Raw genomic sequence first — 16,664 nt, 5'->3', positions numbered from 1 at the left:
ACCCTACAAACGTCACTGCTGTTTAGTTTTCTGTCTTCATTTATGTTGGAAGTGACAGCAGAGCTGTACGGTCAGAACATGCTATATCATGTTTAGGTGGAAGCTAGCGAGCTAACTTCCTGCTAACTTCTAACTCCATTAAATTTCATAAATTGTGTTTTCATGGATGCCTGGATGTTAAACTTAATTGTTACACCTGGTAAAGCAGCAACGCTGATCATTTTATTAAAGATGAAAGAATTTAGACATTTTTTAACTCTCAGTGATGCTGGTGTTTGTTTGACTTTGGGACCTGCAGCGGAGTTTGGGCCCAGAGATGGCTAATCAGGTCAGACTTAAAGACCGGATACTGCTGTACCGCGATAGCGCATGTTGATGATGTCATCAAGCTGCGCCTGTTTTGGTCTAAAGCATCGCAGTGGCTGCAAGCACGGAGCTTACAGGTGGGGAGGAGGAGGAGGTGCTCATAAAGAAGACCAGCGCGACGTCGGTCACATGCACATGGTTTGGGTTTAAGCAGTCGGATGTTAAGCAGAAAAATATCATCTGCAAATTATGCCGGGCGACAGTAATAGTGAAGAGACGAAGCACGTTTTGGAATATGAGGAAAACCCTGCACTCTCCACAAACGCCCAGTCAGTCAAGTGGAAAGAAAAAAGAGGCCCTACACACCAGCAGACTGATCTTTTCCAAAGACACAGTTTGCACTTTATTTTAAACAACTTAGAATTTAGTGTTTTACTGATATTTAACTTTTTTATTCAAAAATTGTTGTGCATTTATCTTCATTTTTATTTGTTATGTAAGAACTTTGTGTTACAGTGTTTGGAAAAAGATCTGTTACATCGTAAAAATTATTTGAAAAGTTTTGTAATTTAAAAAATAAAAAAAACCTTTTGCACAATATATGTTCTGAAAACGGCATGCTATACTGTTCAGTCATTTTGACACGTATATGTGTGTGTGTATATATATATATATGTGTATATATATATATAGGTAACAGCAGGCACGTCGTCACCCAGTGATTTGTGGATCGCTTGGTGCACTTTTGCTTTGCCTTCTGTGAAGCCTGACTATGCCTTATTTTGACAGGTTAGGACACCGACTATAACATTAAACAGTTCACCATTAAGAACAGTGTTGGTGGTCCGTCTGCTTCACATCTCAACATAGAACAAAAGCAGTAGAATAACACATGAAGATGAAACCAGCTGTCAGAGGGTTTAATGTCAGAGCCAGACATATTCTTATATACCATAAAATATATGAAAGGTCAAAATCAAGGTCATTCCCACTAGGTCCTGTAAATAAAAGTACTCTGCTATAATAAACCGTTATTCTAGTGTAACTGTTTCATTCTTTTCTCAATTGATTTTTTTCTTATACTGAGAATAAGAAAGATTCTAAATAGAAGTAACTGACTATTCGATGAAGCACATTGTTGATCTGATTGAGCAACGTTATTCTGAATTGTGGTCAGCTTTGTTTTTTGCTAGTTCACCTGTAAACCAGGTGCTATGAGCAGCTCTGAAAGTAGAGTGTTTTCCGGCGAGCCGACATCATGGACTAAACACTTCAATATCATGTTTTTTAAGCTTAAATTATTCAGTTTGTCTACGTCTGCTCTCTTGTATGAAATGTGCTTTAGTGATGATTGGACTCGTGATGCTAAATGTAAATATATTTAGTGTCATGTCCTCTCCATCAGCACTTTGTCTTTGACTGCTGTGGAGTTATAGGTGTAACTGCTTGTTAAAAGCTTCAAAGCTCAATGCAAAAGATGTAAAAATGATGTGTGTAGGTGGGAACACATTAAATGGAAAACAAATTAACGCTTACTGATGCTACTATAGCAGTAATAAGGTGTTAGAGAAGAGCTTGTCAGCAGTGGTGACGAAATGCGTTCAAATGGCCCCTCTGGACATGACAAATAAAATGCAGGTGTCCAGAGGAAAAGATCCAGCAGTGGAAAGCACGACGGTGTACGTCAGGACCTTGACACGGGGAGGAGAACCTTTCCCCTTTAGCTGTAGGCTGTGCTGTTTATCTGAAGGGCAGGAATTCAGAGGAACAAGGGCACTGCAGAAACTAGAGGACTTTGATTTAGTAGCTAACTTATATACAGTCAATCTGCTTCCTTCTTGCCCACTCCTGAATGTTCAACATCTCAGTGTTGAGTTTCCCACCATCCTCATACAGTCTCCGAGAGTAAACAGCGCATAGACGTAAATAGTAACTCCCTTGCTGTAGTTTAGCTCACTTCCTGTTCACTTGCCCCTGGGCGAGAAGGCACAATGACGAACACCACCCACATTAGCTCCCCTAGCTGGCAGTCAGGCTGACGAGCAGGGTGACACGGGGGTCATTTGTTTCTGTCATGAGCACAGAAATAGTGTCCCAACTCCTCCTGGGGTGGACAAAGCAGGCACGTATTCATTGGCCTGCAGCCTGGGCGGGATGTACTCTTGTTGTGATTACCTGCCTCTGCAGAGGAAGGGCTTTCTCTGAGGACCTATGGAAAAATGCTGCCGTCTGCCAAGCGCCATGATTAGCACCCCAGCCAGTTCCTGGGTCAGCTCAGAGGGCAAAAGTGTCTAGACCAGCCAGGGGGATTTCCACAGGCTCGAGCCTGAGCTGTAATTATTACTGCTAACAGCAGAGCCCCGACTCTCGGGGCCCAGTTGCACTTCATGCAGTTGTGCAGAGTTAAACTCCATTCAGTGTGCGGTGGGAGTCAGATCAGACATTGGCTTTACATATGGTTTGAATATTGCATTGTTAATGGCCCCAATTTTTCATTGAGTCGTGTTATTTGATGTGAGCAGATCAAGAGTTGGGCGGTTGGAAGCCAATTTGCTGATAAGTATCGAAAGTTAAATGTAAGAAAACTGTAGCTCTGGAAAAAAACAAAGTTGATTGATTGGTGTTGCGTGGCTGTAGGGGGCCTCTTCTGCTAATTTCAGGATCTTCTGCCTTGTTTGCAGTGCTCTTACGCATCATTGTACTTTACAAACAGAGTTGTTGTTGTTGCCAGCAAAAGCACAACCAGTTAATGGTTCGGAACTCTGGCTTATCTCGGCCATCAATGCAACAAAAGCTACAATTATCTGCAAAATAAACTCACTTCCTTGATTGTTGGACAAATAATGCATTAAACAGTTCCAGATAAACCTCTGTGTTGCCAGCCCCTGTGGGGAAGGAGAGACTTTCAGGCCACCAGAACTGGAATTGAGCTGCTCAGGAAGTGCTTTGGTTCCAGTGCTTCATAAAATATATGAACACCTTATATAAGCAATTATTATTTGAAAAAAGACTGTTTCATTCTTCATGAAAAGAGCTGCAAAACATGCCCCTGATGTTTTCTACCTGCCAACAAACTGAGTATTTCTTATATGTCAGCGTTTTTTCTCTCCCGGAGCCTTCTTTATATAGGCTCAGATGTTATTTTTGGCTTTTTTTCTGACGTCCGCCTCCTCTCTCTCTGGCCCTTCTCCACGAGGGCCAAGAAAGCCTGGCATTCGCCTGAAGCTCTCAGCCAGTCCTGGGCAGCTGGGATCTGGGGGAGCTCCCTGCAGTTCCGCAGTGTGCTGGCAGCCCCCTTTCTCTTGCCCCCGCCACTTTTAATTCTGCCTTTTTACTCCAAGCCAGGCCCAGAATACAATACAGAGGAGCCCTGTGCTGGGAACAGAGACACACACCCTTAGGCGTGTACACACACATCCACACTTTTATAAACCATTGAAAGAGACAAGACCAAAGGCGTAAAGAGGAGCAGACGCCTCTCAGATGCTGGGCTTGGCTTCGTGTGGCACTCGACACAGACGGCTGCACACAAGATAACTGTTGTTTATTGTTTATGGAGGGACCCTCTGCCACACTCCGCGCTCTCTTCATCTGGAGACTCCTAAAGGCCCCCGGCCAAGAGCCACGGGGGAAAAGCAAACTGGAACTCTGTGTATCTACTGTATGTGTGCAAGTGTGTGACCGTGTGTGCAAAACGATCACACGTATGCAGTTGTGTTCACACGTTCAGCTGGTACGTGCACTTGTTGTATCTGGGACTATTCTTCTGCGACTTCCACGTCGAGTATGTGTTGTTTGTTCAGCGAGGGGTTAAGGAAGCCATGTTCTTCCACTGTGGTGTTAGTCACAATAAAGTTATTACAGCAGGCCAGGGTACGCTTCCACTCGGACCTGACAAGCGATGCAATTCTACTATATTATGTAATAGATAAGTAATTGCACAGCCTGATTGAAGTACCTGCGGTTATTGAGCGGCACCTTATCATCATAGTGATATATCGCTAGGTTTCGCTTTCTTACGGTCAACGAGTGCTGCCGTAATTAACTTTTATCCTGGAAAGAAAACGTAAAATATTACGATGTCCGCTCCTCCCAGCCATTGTCCATGTGCTAAGAGATACTTCTCAGTCTGTGCCATGTTGTCAGACCATGAGAAATTCCTCCCTGATGGTGCATGAAAGCACTGTATTATCTTTTCACATTACCAACAATGTATCAAAAAGTCCATATTCGTTTTATAGTTGATATACTTTTTTTGGATGTCCCTCAACCTTTTACCAAAATGTGAAGTTGGTAGGAAAGAGGCTGCAGCTGGACAATTATCAGCCTAATGGCGGTGGAGCATGAATAGCCGGGTAGCCCTGGGCACTGTGAAAAGGTCCTGCTGACGACTGCACCGGCGGGGTCGCAGCCCCTCCGCGAAAGAGAGCGAGAGTAAACAGGCGTAATGGGGAGAGACTAAAAGAGACTTGGACTGTGTTCTTGTAAATAATTGCATTCATTGTTCTCTGCCACTGTTGGTTATGGTCACAAGCTGTTTGGTAGGCCCCTGTCTGTCTGGTGCTCACCATGAGCCTGGTGTCAACCCCTACGCCCGCAAGGGGAGCGACTTGTGCCAGGGGTGAGGATGCCAGCTCCCTGACCCAGTGGCCCTGCGTCTGATGTGCCCACGCCAGGAGCAAACAGTCCCTAGGCCTGCTCGGAGACTCGGGGCGTGCTGTGCGCATGCTGCTCCGCTGTTAAATAAAGCTGGTTCAAAGAGCACATTCTTGCCCCTAGCGCAGCAGCGAAATAGCAAGCTTTCTTGCTTGTAGTGTCAAAGCACCAGATTGTTTCACTTTATTGCTTTGCCTTTATCTCGGCTGACCCCGCTACAATCTGATTGGATGCACCGTGTTATTAGACTCTGTTGTTTGCTGTGGGAACAGCAGATGGCTTATTTGGACCAGATTACCTGTGCACCTTATCTTAAGTGTAGAATTCATTCCAAGTGCTGAAGAAAGCTGTTTGTCCACATTGTGTATGTGGTGCAATACAGTTGAGCTTATCTGGACGTTAACACCCACTCATACTGTAAACATCAAATATTTAACCGGTGAAAAACTGTTGTCATCATTATGCATGTTTTATTGACTGTACTGTGGCCATAATTGCTGTTTGAGATTGGCCATTAAAATCTAGCAGTAGATAAGACCGTTACTATGATGACCGCAGCAAAATTTTAAAGTGGAAACTGTCACAGTGTGCTGAAGCAGACTGTATGAACTGTGAATAGTAGAGCCAAATGCAGACACAAAAGAATGTGGAACAAAACTTGATATTTAACAAAAGCAGAGCCGTTTAATAAGGCTGATTTTTTTTATTTATTTCTTTTGTGCAAAGTGCAAACAAAAGGCAAGACAAACTGATGAAAACTAAACATTAACCTCAACTGGGAGAACTAAAAAAACAACATGAAGAACCCTGACATGACCCTGAACATACCTGGACAGGAAACATGGCGAGAAACAACAGACGACCTGCCGACGAATGAAAGAAAACACACAGACTAAATACACAAAGGAGGCGATCAAGGGAAGTGGAAACACAAGGGGAAACAGCTGAGGCTAATCTGACATAACGAGACAAAGGAAGCAAACCTGCATGCAGACTTCCAAAATAAAACAGGAAACACCATGGAATGACGTAGACATGATAACACAAGCTGGACAACATGAACAAGAACACAACACAGAACACCTAAGTGAAACGTAACTAGACTTAAGGCAACCAAATGGTAATCCTGTTACTCAACATATGTCAAGGAATAACTTAAGAACTCAAAACGTAAACTGAAAACGCTGGGTCAGAGACCCAGGATCGTGACAGGAACACTGTGACAAGTCACTAACAATATTGATTGTTCGGCAGCTATCTGGTCTTTAAGTCTGAAGTTATTAGTAATTTCCAGGTCCAAACTCCAAGCTTCAATTTAACAGAACACAACATATCAAATCTTGAAGCAGGCTGCAGCAACAAATGATCATATTGGTACCACTACTACCAGCTACGAACAGGAAACTGAGGCTAGAATCTACACGGGCTGACCAAAACTGGACAGCAGAATACTGCAGAAACATTGCCTGCAGCATTCAGATCTCAGGTTTAGAATGTGGTGCAAATAGCATGAAGGCTATTCCACCCTGCCTTTTATCAATGGCTCAGCATGTTGGTGTAATAATGTGGGGATATTTTCTTGATACTCTTTGGGCCCCTTAGTACCACTGGTTCAGTGGTTCAATGGTAACTTTATTGTCCCCAATGGGAAATTGATTTGCAGTATGTCCATACAGAGATATAAAAACAAACAAACCCACAAAAATGAGCCCAGATGACAAAAAACTAAATTTATCATCCAAAAAGTGCAATGTGCAATGGCAACAACCCTTATGGTTTAGTGTTATTAACCATAATAATAGCACTAGGTACAAAAGACAATCTGTGTCTCTTTGTCTTCACTGCAGGCAAATGAGCATCTGCTCTTTAAGTCTGACATTAGCCGTTTCCGGGTCCAAACTCCGCTGCAGGTCCCAAAGTCAAACAAACACTGCAGCATCACTGAGAGTTACAAACTGTCTAAATTCTTTCATCTTTAATAAAATGATCAGCGTTGCTGCTTTACCAGGTGTAACAATTAAGTTTAACATCCAGGCATCCATGAAAACACAATGTATGAAATTTAACAGAGTTAGAAGTTAGCAGGAAGTTAGCTCGCTAGCTTCCACCTAAACATGATATAGCATGTTCTGACTGAGAGATTTCTGAAAAATTCAAAGGTACAGCTCTGCTATCACTTCCAACATAAATGAAGACAGTAAACTAAACAGCAGTGACGTTTGTAAGGTTACTGAAGTTGGGCTAGCTGGTATATAATGATGTGCTACGTGATCGCTAACTACACAGCTATGTTAGCATAACGTAAACACAGTGAAGCTGGAGGATGAACGCCAACTTTTTTCCCCTCGATAAAAGTTAACGTGAGCGTTCCTGATGGTCAGGGACAAATGTAATCGCATGGCAGGATGCTGTAAACGGACCAAACTTCAGTCAGGAGAACAACTGAGATAATCCATCCACAGGACCAAAGATGATCAAAGAGACAAATGTTACAAAACGGGAACGGTAATGTACAAATAAAAGTCTTATCTCTGAAGTAGAGAACAAATACAAGCACAGCCCAAAACAGCATCACACACAACCTGTAAGGATAGAACCTCAATCATGACTGTGGGGCTCCGGTAACAGCGACGGTGCCAGCGGTGAAGTGGAACGCACGAGCTGTGCTCGGCAATGGAAGGCAGATGCTCCCAGGCTCCTTCTTACCATCTACAATCACCGCTCTCATTTCTCCATCCGCTGATAGGTTTAAGAGAATTTGAAAAAGGGGCCTCCCTCACAAGGGTGACGTCTGACTTTACTATATGGTAAATGTCAGAGAATAAATGCAGACCTCTGTAACCAAGTGGAATTGGATCAAATCTGCCCCAGGCCACCGCGTTTGATCTGCAGCCCTCTTCGGTACAGCAACCCACATTTTAGTGAACAGCACATCAGGAAGTTATGGTATTTGGTCATGTATTAATCTGACATCACAGAGGGGGAAAACAATTTTCATATGTTGCCTGACATTATGAAAATGTAAGGTCTTGAATTCGTTCATTTATTCTCATCTTGTCTTTGTTACTGCTTGTTGGGTTTTTTTTTTATTTAACATCCTGCAAAACCGGTAACCAGGTTGGTATAATGGGTTTGTTTCTTTTAGTTTGATATTGTGTACATTATGCTGTTGAGTACTTGCATCTGTGGTACATTCCTGCACAGCCAACAGAATTTCTAACCTTCCAGCTGAAGTACAACACAATGCTTGGATTAAATTGAGCTTTTTATATGCCTCTTGACATCATCCTGTTGCAAATAGCATGTCCTTCATATGTGTTACAAGAATAATTGTAGGTGGGGAATGTTTTATCAAGTTGACTGAGGTCAATCACTACACCACAATGAAGCAGAGATCAAAGACAAGAGGGAACAAAAACTCTATAGACCTACAGGTAGTTTAGCAGTTAAACTGGAAATATGAAACACTCACCCACGCACATTCAGTTTCCCAGCTAGTGTGGGATGATCCCTAAAGATGTGAAACTCAAACTGTTTTGTGTGTTGGTTTTGATCATGTGTTTGACATCAGATGATGGATAGGTGTTAAACGCTATGAATCACAGAGGAAAAGTTCTTTTATTTAGCAGATATACTTGCAGGTTGTGATTTTAAAGGTCGATAAAATAAATAATGCAACAAAGTAATGTTGCTGTTTATACGGCCAATTGCTCGAAAATGTGTCTCGAAAGAAAAGATGCTATTCAAATATCTCAGCAGCTAAGCAGTTGATAGATGTTTGAGATGGTTTTATCATTGCATGCTATTAATTTTGTGCTTGCATCAGCCATTCCACAAACTCACATGAAAGTGTGACCCACTGCTCTGCTGTGGAAATGGCATCAGAAAAAATCGAACAAAATAAAAACAGATGGAAAGAGAAATGACTACAAGTGAGTGAGAGCATGCATACTCACACCAAATACAGTGGCTTGCAAAAGTATTCGGCCCCTTGAACTTTTCCACATTTTGTCACATCTTCACTTCACTGTGCAATTACCTTTTGTGCAATACTTTTTGTTAATAGTCAACGGTGCAATAGACTCCATACTTGAAATGTGCAATTCACTTGTATTTTTATTTTATTCCTATTTATTCTATTTATCCCCTTTGTATATTTTATCTATATATGTCTTTGTATTTATATATGTGTGTGTGTGTATATATATATATGTGTGTGTATGTATATATATATATATATATATATAATATTCTGTAACTCTGTAACTTCTGTCAGTGCTGTGCTTTTTTGGAAACCGAATTTCCCAGAGGAACCCACCCGAGGGATTAATAAAGTTTTATCTTATCTTATCTACATTACAGCCACAAACATGAATCAATTTTATTGGAATTCCACGTGAAAGACCAACACAAAGTGGTGCACACGTGAGAAGTGGAACGAAAATCATACATGATTCCAAACATTTTTTACAAATAAATAACTGCAAAGTGGGGTGTGCGTAATTATTCAGCCCCCTGAGTCAATACTTTGTAGAACCACCTTTTGCTGCAGTTACAGCTGCCAGTCTTTTAGGGTCTGTCTCTACCAGCTTTGCACATCTACAGACTGAAATCTTTGCCCATTCTTCTTTGCAAAACAGCTCCAGCTCAGTCAGGTTAGATGGGCAGCGTTTGTGAACAGCAGTTTTCAGATCTTGCCACAGATTCTCGATTGGATTTAGATCTGGACTTTGACTGGGCCGTTCTAACACATGGATATGTTTTGTTTTAAACCGTCCCATTGTTGCCCTGGCTTTATGTTCAGGGTCATTGTCCTGCTGGAAGGTGAACCTCCGCCCCAGTCTCAAGTCTTTTGAAGACTCCAAGAGGTTTTCTTCCAAGACTGCCCTGTATTTGGCTCCATCCATCTTCCCATCAACTCTGACCAGCTTCCCTGTCCCTGCTGAAGAGAAGCCCCCCCAGAGCATGATGCTGCCACCACCATATCTGACAGTGGGGATGGTGTGTTCAGAGTGATGTGCAGTGTTAGTTTTCCGCCACACATAGCGTTTTGCATTTTGGTCTCATCTGACCAGAGCACCTTCTTCCACATGTTTGCTGTGTCCCCACATGGCTTGTGGCAAACTGCAAACGGGACTTCTTATGGTTTTCTGTTAACAATGGCTTTCTTCTTGCCACTCTTCCATGAAGGCCAACTTTGTGCAGTGCACGACTAATAGTTGTCCTATGGACGGATTCCCCCACCTGAGCTGTAGATCTCTGCAGCTCGTCCAGAGTCACCATGGGCCTCTTGGCTGCATTTCTGATCAGCGCTCTCCTTGTTCGGCCTGTGAGTTTAGAATAGAATAGAATAGCCTTTATTGTCATTGTACAGAGTACAACGAAATTGGAGTGCCACTCCCTTGGTGCAAGATAAATAATAAATATAAATGTAAAATATAAAAAGTACAATAAAATAATCGCAAGTACTCAAACAATATTAAGTACGATATATACAGGATAGCAGCATTAATATAATGGCAGTGACGGTATGGTATAGCTCAGCAGGTTCAATTGTTTTTGTGCTTATTTACTACGGTGATAGCTCTGGGAAAGAAGCTATCCCTGAATCTGTTTGTCCTGGTTTTATGTGACCTGTACCGTCGGCCTGACGGTAATAGTTCAAACAGTTGGTTGCTGGGGTGAGAGTGGTCCTTGATGATATTGCCAGCTCTGCTGAGGTACCGAGAGTTTGCAGTGACCTCCAGGCTGGGCAGAGAGCAGCCAGTGATCTTCTGGGCTGTGTTGATGACCCTCTGCAGTACTTTCCTGTCCGCAGCTGAGCACCCTGCATACCATGTTGTTATGCCGTATGTTAGGATGCTCTCTATGGTGGCTCTGTAAAATGTCACCAGCAGCCTCTCCTCCAGGTTGTTCCTCCTGAGCACTCTCAGAAAGTGGAGATGCTGCTGGGCCTTTTTTACCACCGCCGTGGTATTTGCAGTCCAGGAGAGGTCATCAGAGATCTGCACGCCCAGAAACCTCATGGAGTGTACCCTCTCCACACAGCTCCCGTGAATGTAAAGTGGGGCCGGGTCTGCTCTGCCCCTCCTGAAGTCCAAGATAAGTTCTTTAGTTTTCGTGGTGTTCAGTTGGAGGTTGTTAACTGAACACCACTCACACTTTAGGTGGACGGCCTTGTCTTGGTAGGTTTACAGTTGTGCCATACTCCTTCCATTTCTGAATGATGGCTTGAACAGTGCTCCGTGGGATGTTCAAGGCTTGGGAAATCTTTTTGTAGCCTAAGCCTGCTTTAGATTTCTCAACAACTTTATCCCTGACCTGTCTGGTGTGTTCTTTGGACTTCATGGTGTTGTTGCTCCCAGTATTCTCTTAGACAACCTCTGAGGCCGTCACAGAGCAGCTGTATTTGTACTGACATTAGATTACACACAGGTGCACTCTATTTAGTCATTAGCACTCATCAGGCAACGTCTATGTGCAACTGACTGCACTCGGACCAAAGGGGGCTGAATAATTACGCACACCCCACTTTGCAGTTATTTATTTGTAAGAAATGTTTGGGATCATGTCTGATTTTCGTTCCACTTCTCACGTGTGCACCACTTTGTGTTGGTCTTTCACGTGGAATTCCAATAAAATTGATTCATGTTTGTGGCTGTAATGTGACAATGGAAACGTTCAAGGGGGCCGAATACTTTTGCAAGCCACTGTACAATCTCCTAAATTTATGATAGCAAGAGTTTTTTCGTTTTTTTGTACATGGCTCTAGATCTTACATTCAATTCACTTCACTTTTATTTACACAGCGCCAAATCACAGCAGCAGTCGCCTCAAGGTGCTTTATATTGTAAGGTAGACCCTACAACAATACATACAGAGAAAAACCCAATAATCATATGAGCCCCCATGAGCAAGCACTTTGGCAACAGTGGGATGGAAAAACTCCCTTTTAACAGGAAGAAACCTCCGACAGAACCAGGCTCAGGGAGGGGCGGGGCCATCTGCTGCGACCGTTTGGGGTGAGAGAAGGAAGACGGGATGAAGACATGCTGTGGAAGAGAGACAGAGATTAATTTCTGGACGACTGGATTTAGTGAGAATCAGTGCTGATGTGCACTTGTTTTTGTAAAGTCAAAGATAATTAGTAAAGCTCTACAAACAGCACACAGATCCAAGTTAAACGTCTGCTCCCACTAAAACAATCGTGTATGTAAACCTCTCGAGCATCAGAGTGCCCACAGTTGCATTAGTGAGTAATCTTACATCTGATGTAACACCACATGGATGTAGACAACAAACTGTGTCCTTGAGCAAAGGGAAGGTCACCATGAGTAGACAACCCACATATTTCTATACCGGTCCACTTGATTGTCGTAGTTTCTTCGATTTTATTTTATTTATTTTTTAATACTTTATACCGTCCTTAAAAATCTGAGAATCTATTTCGGTGCAGATTGCAGCACATGTTCCCAATGCTGTGCTTTTCTTTATTTCCTTCCTCATTGTGTGTAATCTTGTAGCTCCCTTTCACATCTGTTTGCTCCCTTCAACTTGAACCAGAAAATCAATCTGCCATACGTGTTGTCAAACAGTGATGTCGACGCTGGTCTACCCCATCCATGGGGCCAGACGTGACTGACTCGAGATCTGGTCTGAAATGTTTAAAATTAGTTGGCGCAGGCCGCTCGCAAACCCGCAGCTTTATACACGCATATAAGCATGCATATACACTCATACCCCCTCTTTCCAAATTAAATTAAAGTCAGATCACTATTAATATGCTTTTCTGTAAATGCAGCTTGACTTCTTCAGCCAGCCTGTTCGCATCCCTCAGTGTGAGGCTCATTCAGAAGCCATGTTTTGCTCACCCTATGCCACTCACTAATTGACGAGTGCATTCGAGTGAGGTGTGGTGGATGGAGATGGGGATGCATGGCAATCATATGTGACTAAGCCCGCTAAGAGTCTGATGTGGGAACCATTAGCGCACAGCATCAGTAGAAGCATGGAGGCACACGTGGAGTGTGCAGCTTGAACAAATAAGGCCCTCTGTGTTTTGGAGTGAATAACCCTGCTGCCTTATTACCAGTTTGAAGTGTGGTTTGCTGGCGATGACATCAATGACAAACAGAGCGCTCTGGTTTCCTCCTAAGGGATGGAAACTACTGCTTTGAACTTAAACAACTTCTCCATTCATTCCTTATGGGATGGAGTCCTGCGTGATCTGTGCAAAGGCTCAGATTCTCCAGTAAAATGTGACTTATTTTAATATTAAGCTGTTTTACACATCGCCATGAGACTGCCAGAGATTAAATTTAGCTGTTACATTACAATGATGTTTCAAGGAGAATGTTAACATTTTAAGAAAATGGTAAACAAGTTGAGCCAGACTGATTAAACACATTTTGTCCTAATTTCCAATGGAGCTAAGAATGAGTTTGCACCCTTAGGGCCCTTAGACTGCAACTGGGGGCTGTAATGTGCAATTTCAAGGGGTAAGGTCATATTGGTGCAACTACAAAATAAACATACAGTGGTGTGAAAAAGTGTCTGCCCCCTTCCTGATTTATTATTTTGTATGTTTGTCACACTTTAATGTTTCAGATCATCAAATGAATTAAAATATTAGACAAAGATACCACAGTAAACACAAAATGCGGTTTAGAAATAAATGTGTTTTTTATTATTAAGGGGGAAAAATCCAATCATACAATGCCCTGTGTGGAAAAATTACGCTCCCCTGCTATAACATAAGTTACTGTGGTGTATCCCATCTTTGGAAAACCGAGTTCACTTTCTCTAGCCACACCCACACTTATTCTCAATTAAGAAATCACTTAAATAGGACCTGCCTGACAAAGTGGAGTCGACCAAAAGATCCTGAAAAGCAAGACATCGTGCCGCAATCCGAGGAAATTCAGGAACAAATGACATGTCCGAGTCTATAAAAGGTTATAAAGTCATTCCTAAAGCTGTGGGGTTTCCAACGAACCACAGTTGGAGCCATCGTGCACAAAGGCCAAAAACATGGCACGGTGGTGAACCTTCCCAGGAGTGGCCCCTCATCAATGACCCGCCAAAGAGGCCACTAAAGACCCAGAACAGCATCCAAAGCACTGCAGGAACATAAGATAATATTAATAAACACAAAACACTGAGTCATCAGACTCGGGACCATGACAGATCCACAAGACGTTTGGGGAAATACTCTGTGGACTGGCGAGACAAAAGGTGAACTTTTTCTAAGGTGTGTGTCCCGTTACATCTGGCATGAAGTTAAACAGTAAAACGTGGTGGTGGCACTGTGATGGTCTGGTGGCGGTTTTACTGCCTCAGGACCTGGAAGACTGGTAAATGGAACCTGCTGTCTACCAAAACATCCTGAAGGAGAGTGTCTGGCCAAAATGAAGCATTGGTCAAAGGCCTGGCCTGAATCCTGTTGAGATGCTGTGGCATGACCTTTAAAAGGTCGTCTATTCCCGAAAACCCTCCAACACGGCTGAATTACAACAATTCTGCAGAGATGAGTGGGCCAAAGTTCCTCCAAAGCTCTGTGAAAAAATTGTTATTGCAGGTCATCGCTATCGATTGGCTACAGTTGTTGAAGCGAAGGGTGGCCAAACCAGTTATTAGGTTTAGAGGCCAATCACTTTTTCACACAGGGCCAAAATATGAAATCAGGAAGGGAATTATTTTTCACAGCGCTGTGTTTATAAAAAGAAATTAGTAGTTCTGGTCTGACTGCATTATAAAAAAAGCATCTTTCAACTATTGTCTCCACAATATTTACATGATAAGTATCCTTTGTAGAATGCTAACACTGTTAACCTGATGTGCTTGATATTACCCTAAACTGTAGCTGACATGTTGAGTCCATTGTTCTTCTTCCAACATCAGTCCCCTGATGGTGAAGCAGGGCTGCAAAATGTCCCGGCACCCTCATCCATCACAGCTCTGTTGGCCATCAATGTAAAATGACATTGAAAAACACACTTGGCTTGTACTTGTCACTCCGCATAGTTACAAAGCTAAAGCATCGCTGCTTTATTTTTGTATAAAACATCCTTCTGTGTTTGCTCTTGCCGTAATATTAGCACTTTTTCTTTTTTGTTGAGCAGAGATGGCACCATCTGATGTCAGCTGATGCTTTTGACTGTGATCTGCCCTTTATAACAACAACAAACAACTTTCTAAACAATTCTTGAGAAATACACTTAGATGAGAAGACAAGTGTGAGGTCAGTCATTTCAAAGCTGTTATTTGTGCGTGTGTGCGTGTGTGTGTGTGTGTGTGTGGCAGTGCTGGCCCTGCAGTGGGCTGGCGACCTGTCCAGGTTGTACCCTGCCTTTCACCATATGGCAGCTGGGATAGGCTTCAGCCCACGCACCCCACACCCTGCGCCACTCCTGAAATGGATAAGTGGAAGAAAATAGAAAGATGGATGAATGGTATTAAAAATAAAGCCCTTCCTTAAACATCTTAGTCATATAGTGTGGGTCCACAGGTGCATTGAGCAGTCTTATGTAACCTGCTTGAGTGTTCAGGCTGCTGAGTACCCTCTTCTGCTTCGTCAGCCTCACACAAGAGTTTATCAAGTGAACTGTGCGAAGGCATGACGGTGGACGACTTTGGAAGCGAGTGCTTACTGTACGTGGAGATGCAGTATGTGTGTATTGATGTGTCGGCATCCCAGTGCGCGTGTTTGTGTTTGCGTGTCATATGCGTTTGAGCTCTGATGCGCATGCATATGTTGTCTCGCTCGGGGACTTTGTCCTCTGATAGGTGTGCCAGCCAGTCAGCTGAGAGAGAGGGAGCGGAAAACAAGATCTGAAGCAAGCCGTGGTGTTAGAACTGGGACAAAGACGAAAGAAAACAAGGGTTAGCCGCAGGGAATTGGAGATAAGAGCAAATGTGAAAAAAATGTGGCGCCGGAGGGCAGTTTGTAACTTTGAACCTTGTTCCAGATGTTTGTAGATTGCAAATATTAAGAATGTAACATAGCAAGCACAAGTAGGATAAGAGTACAGGTGCTTTACAGCCAAGTAATTTATAATTTCTTTGATTTGGATAACTACTACGCTAATTTGTGTCTTGGTTATCCAGCTGAGTAAAGTGTAACTTTCTAATAAAATCATTGTTTTCTGTAAAATTGTATCGTAGATGATGATGTCAGTTTGAAGAGATTCTGATAAGTGGAAACCGTGATGATCATATGTGGTAACATTTAACTGCACATGTAAGAATGAAAATGACATTCGCACTGTTAGCTGACTGTTGGAGCAAACAGAAGACTTGCTGTCACGCATGCTGTTGACAAGAAATGATGCCTAATGACGTCATTAGGTAAAGGACAAACAGTAATGGCACTGACCGACCCAAGCACTCTTTGAACTCCAAATGAATTGCAGGTCTTGCAGCAGCTGTTCAGAATGACCTTACCCCACAAAAATCAATCAGCACAAATATACTGGGAAGGCTTTGGTGTAATGGGAAAGTATGTGTATGCGTGTGTGTGTGTTGGTTTCGTTGTCCACCAGTTTGTTTGTTGTCTGGTCCAGCGGGTGATGGATGTTGCAGAAAAACAGGAATCTTCCCAGAAAGTCTTTTGATGTTTTGACACATTATCACAGTTCGCCACGGTCCTTCCATCCCTTTCAAAGATCTTTTTTCCACTGACCCATGTTCAATAGATTGGACTA

General features: G+C 42.8%; 2 long non-coding RNA genes across 2 annotated transcripts in view; one reads left to right on the top strand and one right to left on the bottom strand.

Moving 5' to 3' along the window:
- The window catches only part of LOC120729423, a 107,976-nt gene that overhangs the window by 67,574 nt on the left and 23,738 nt on the right, over positions 1 to 16,664 (top strand). The gene's annotated exons all lie outside the window — the stretch shown is intronic.
- Positions 1,620 to 12,622, bottom strand: LOC120729425. Its single transcript, XR_005694934.1, has 3 exons — positions 12,497 to 12,622; positions 6,863 to 6,866; positions 1,620 to 1,630 (listed from the first exon to the last, which is right to left on the bottom strand). It is a non-coding gene; the product is annotated as an uncharacterized LOC120729425 (long non-coding RNA).

The sequence above is a fragment of the Simochromis diagramma genome, unplaced genomic scaffold (assembly GCF_900408965.1).
Source record: "Simochromis diagramma unplaced genomic scaffold, fSimDia1.1 OVJJ01000293.1, whole genome shotgun sequence".
NCBI classification, from domain to species: domain Eukaryota; kingdom Metazoa; phylum Chordata; class Actinopteri; order Cichliformes; family Cichlidae; genus Simochromis; species Simochromis diagramma.
Note: the sequence above shows the minus strand (reverse complement) of the source record. Positions and strands in the feature narration are given on the sequence as shown.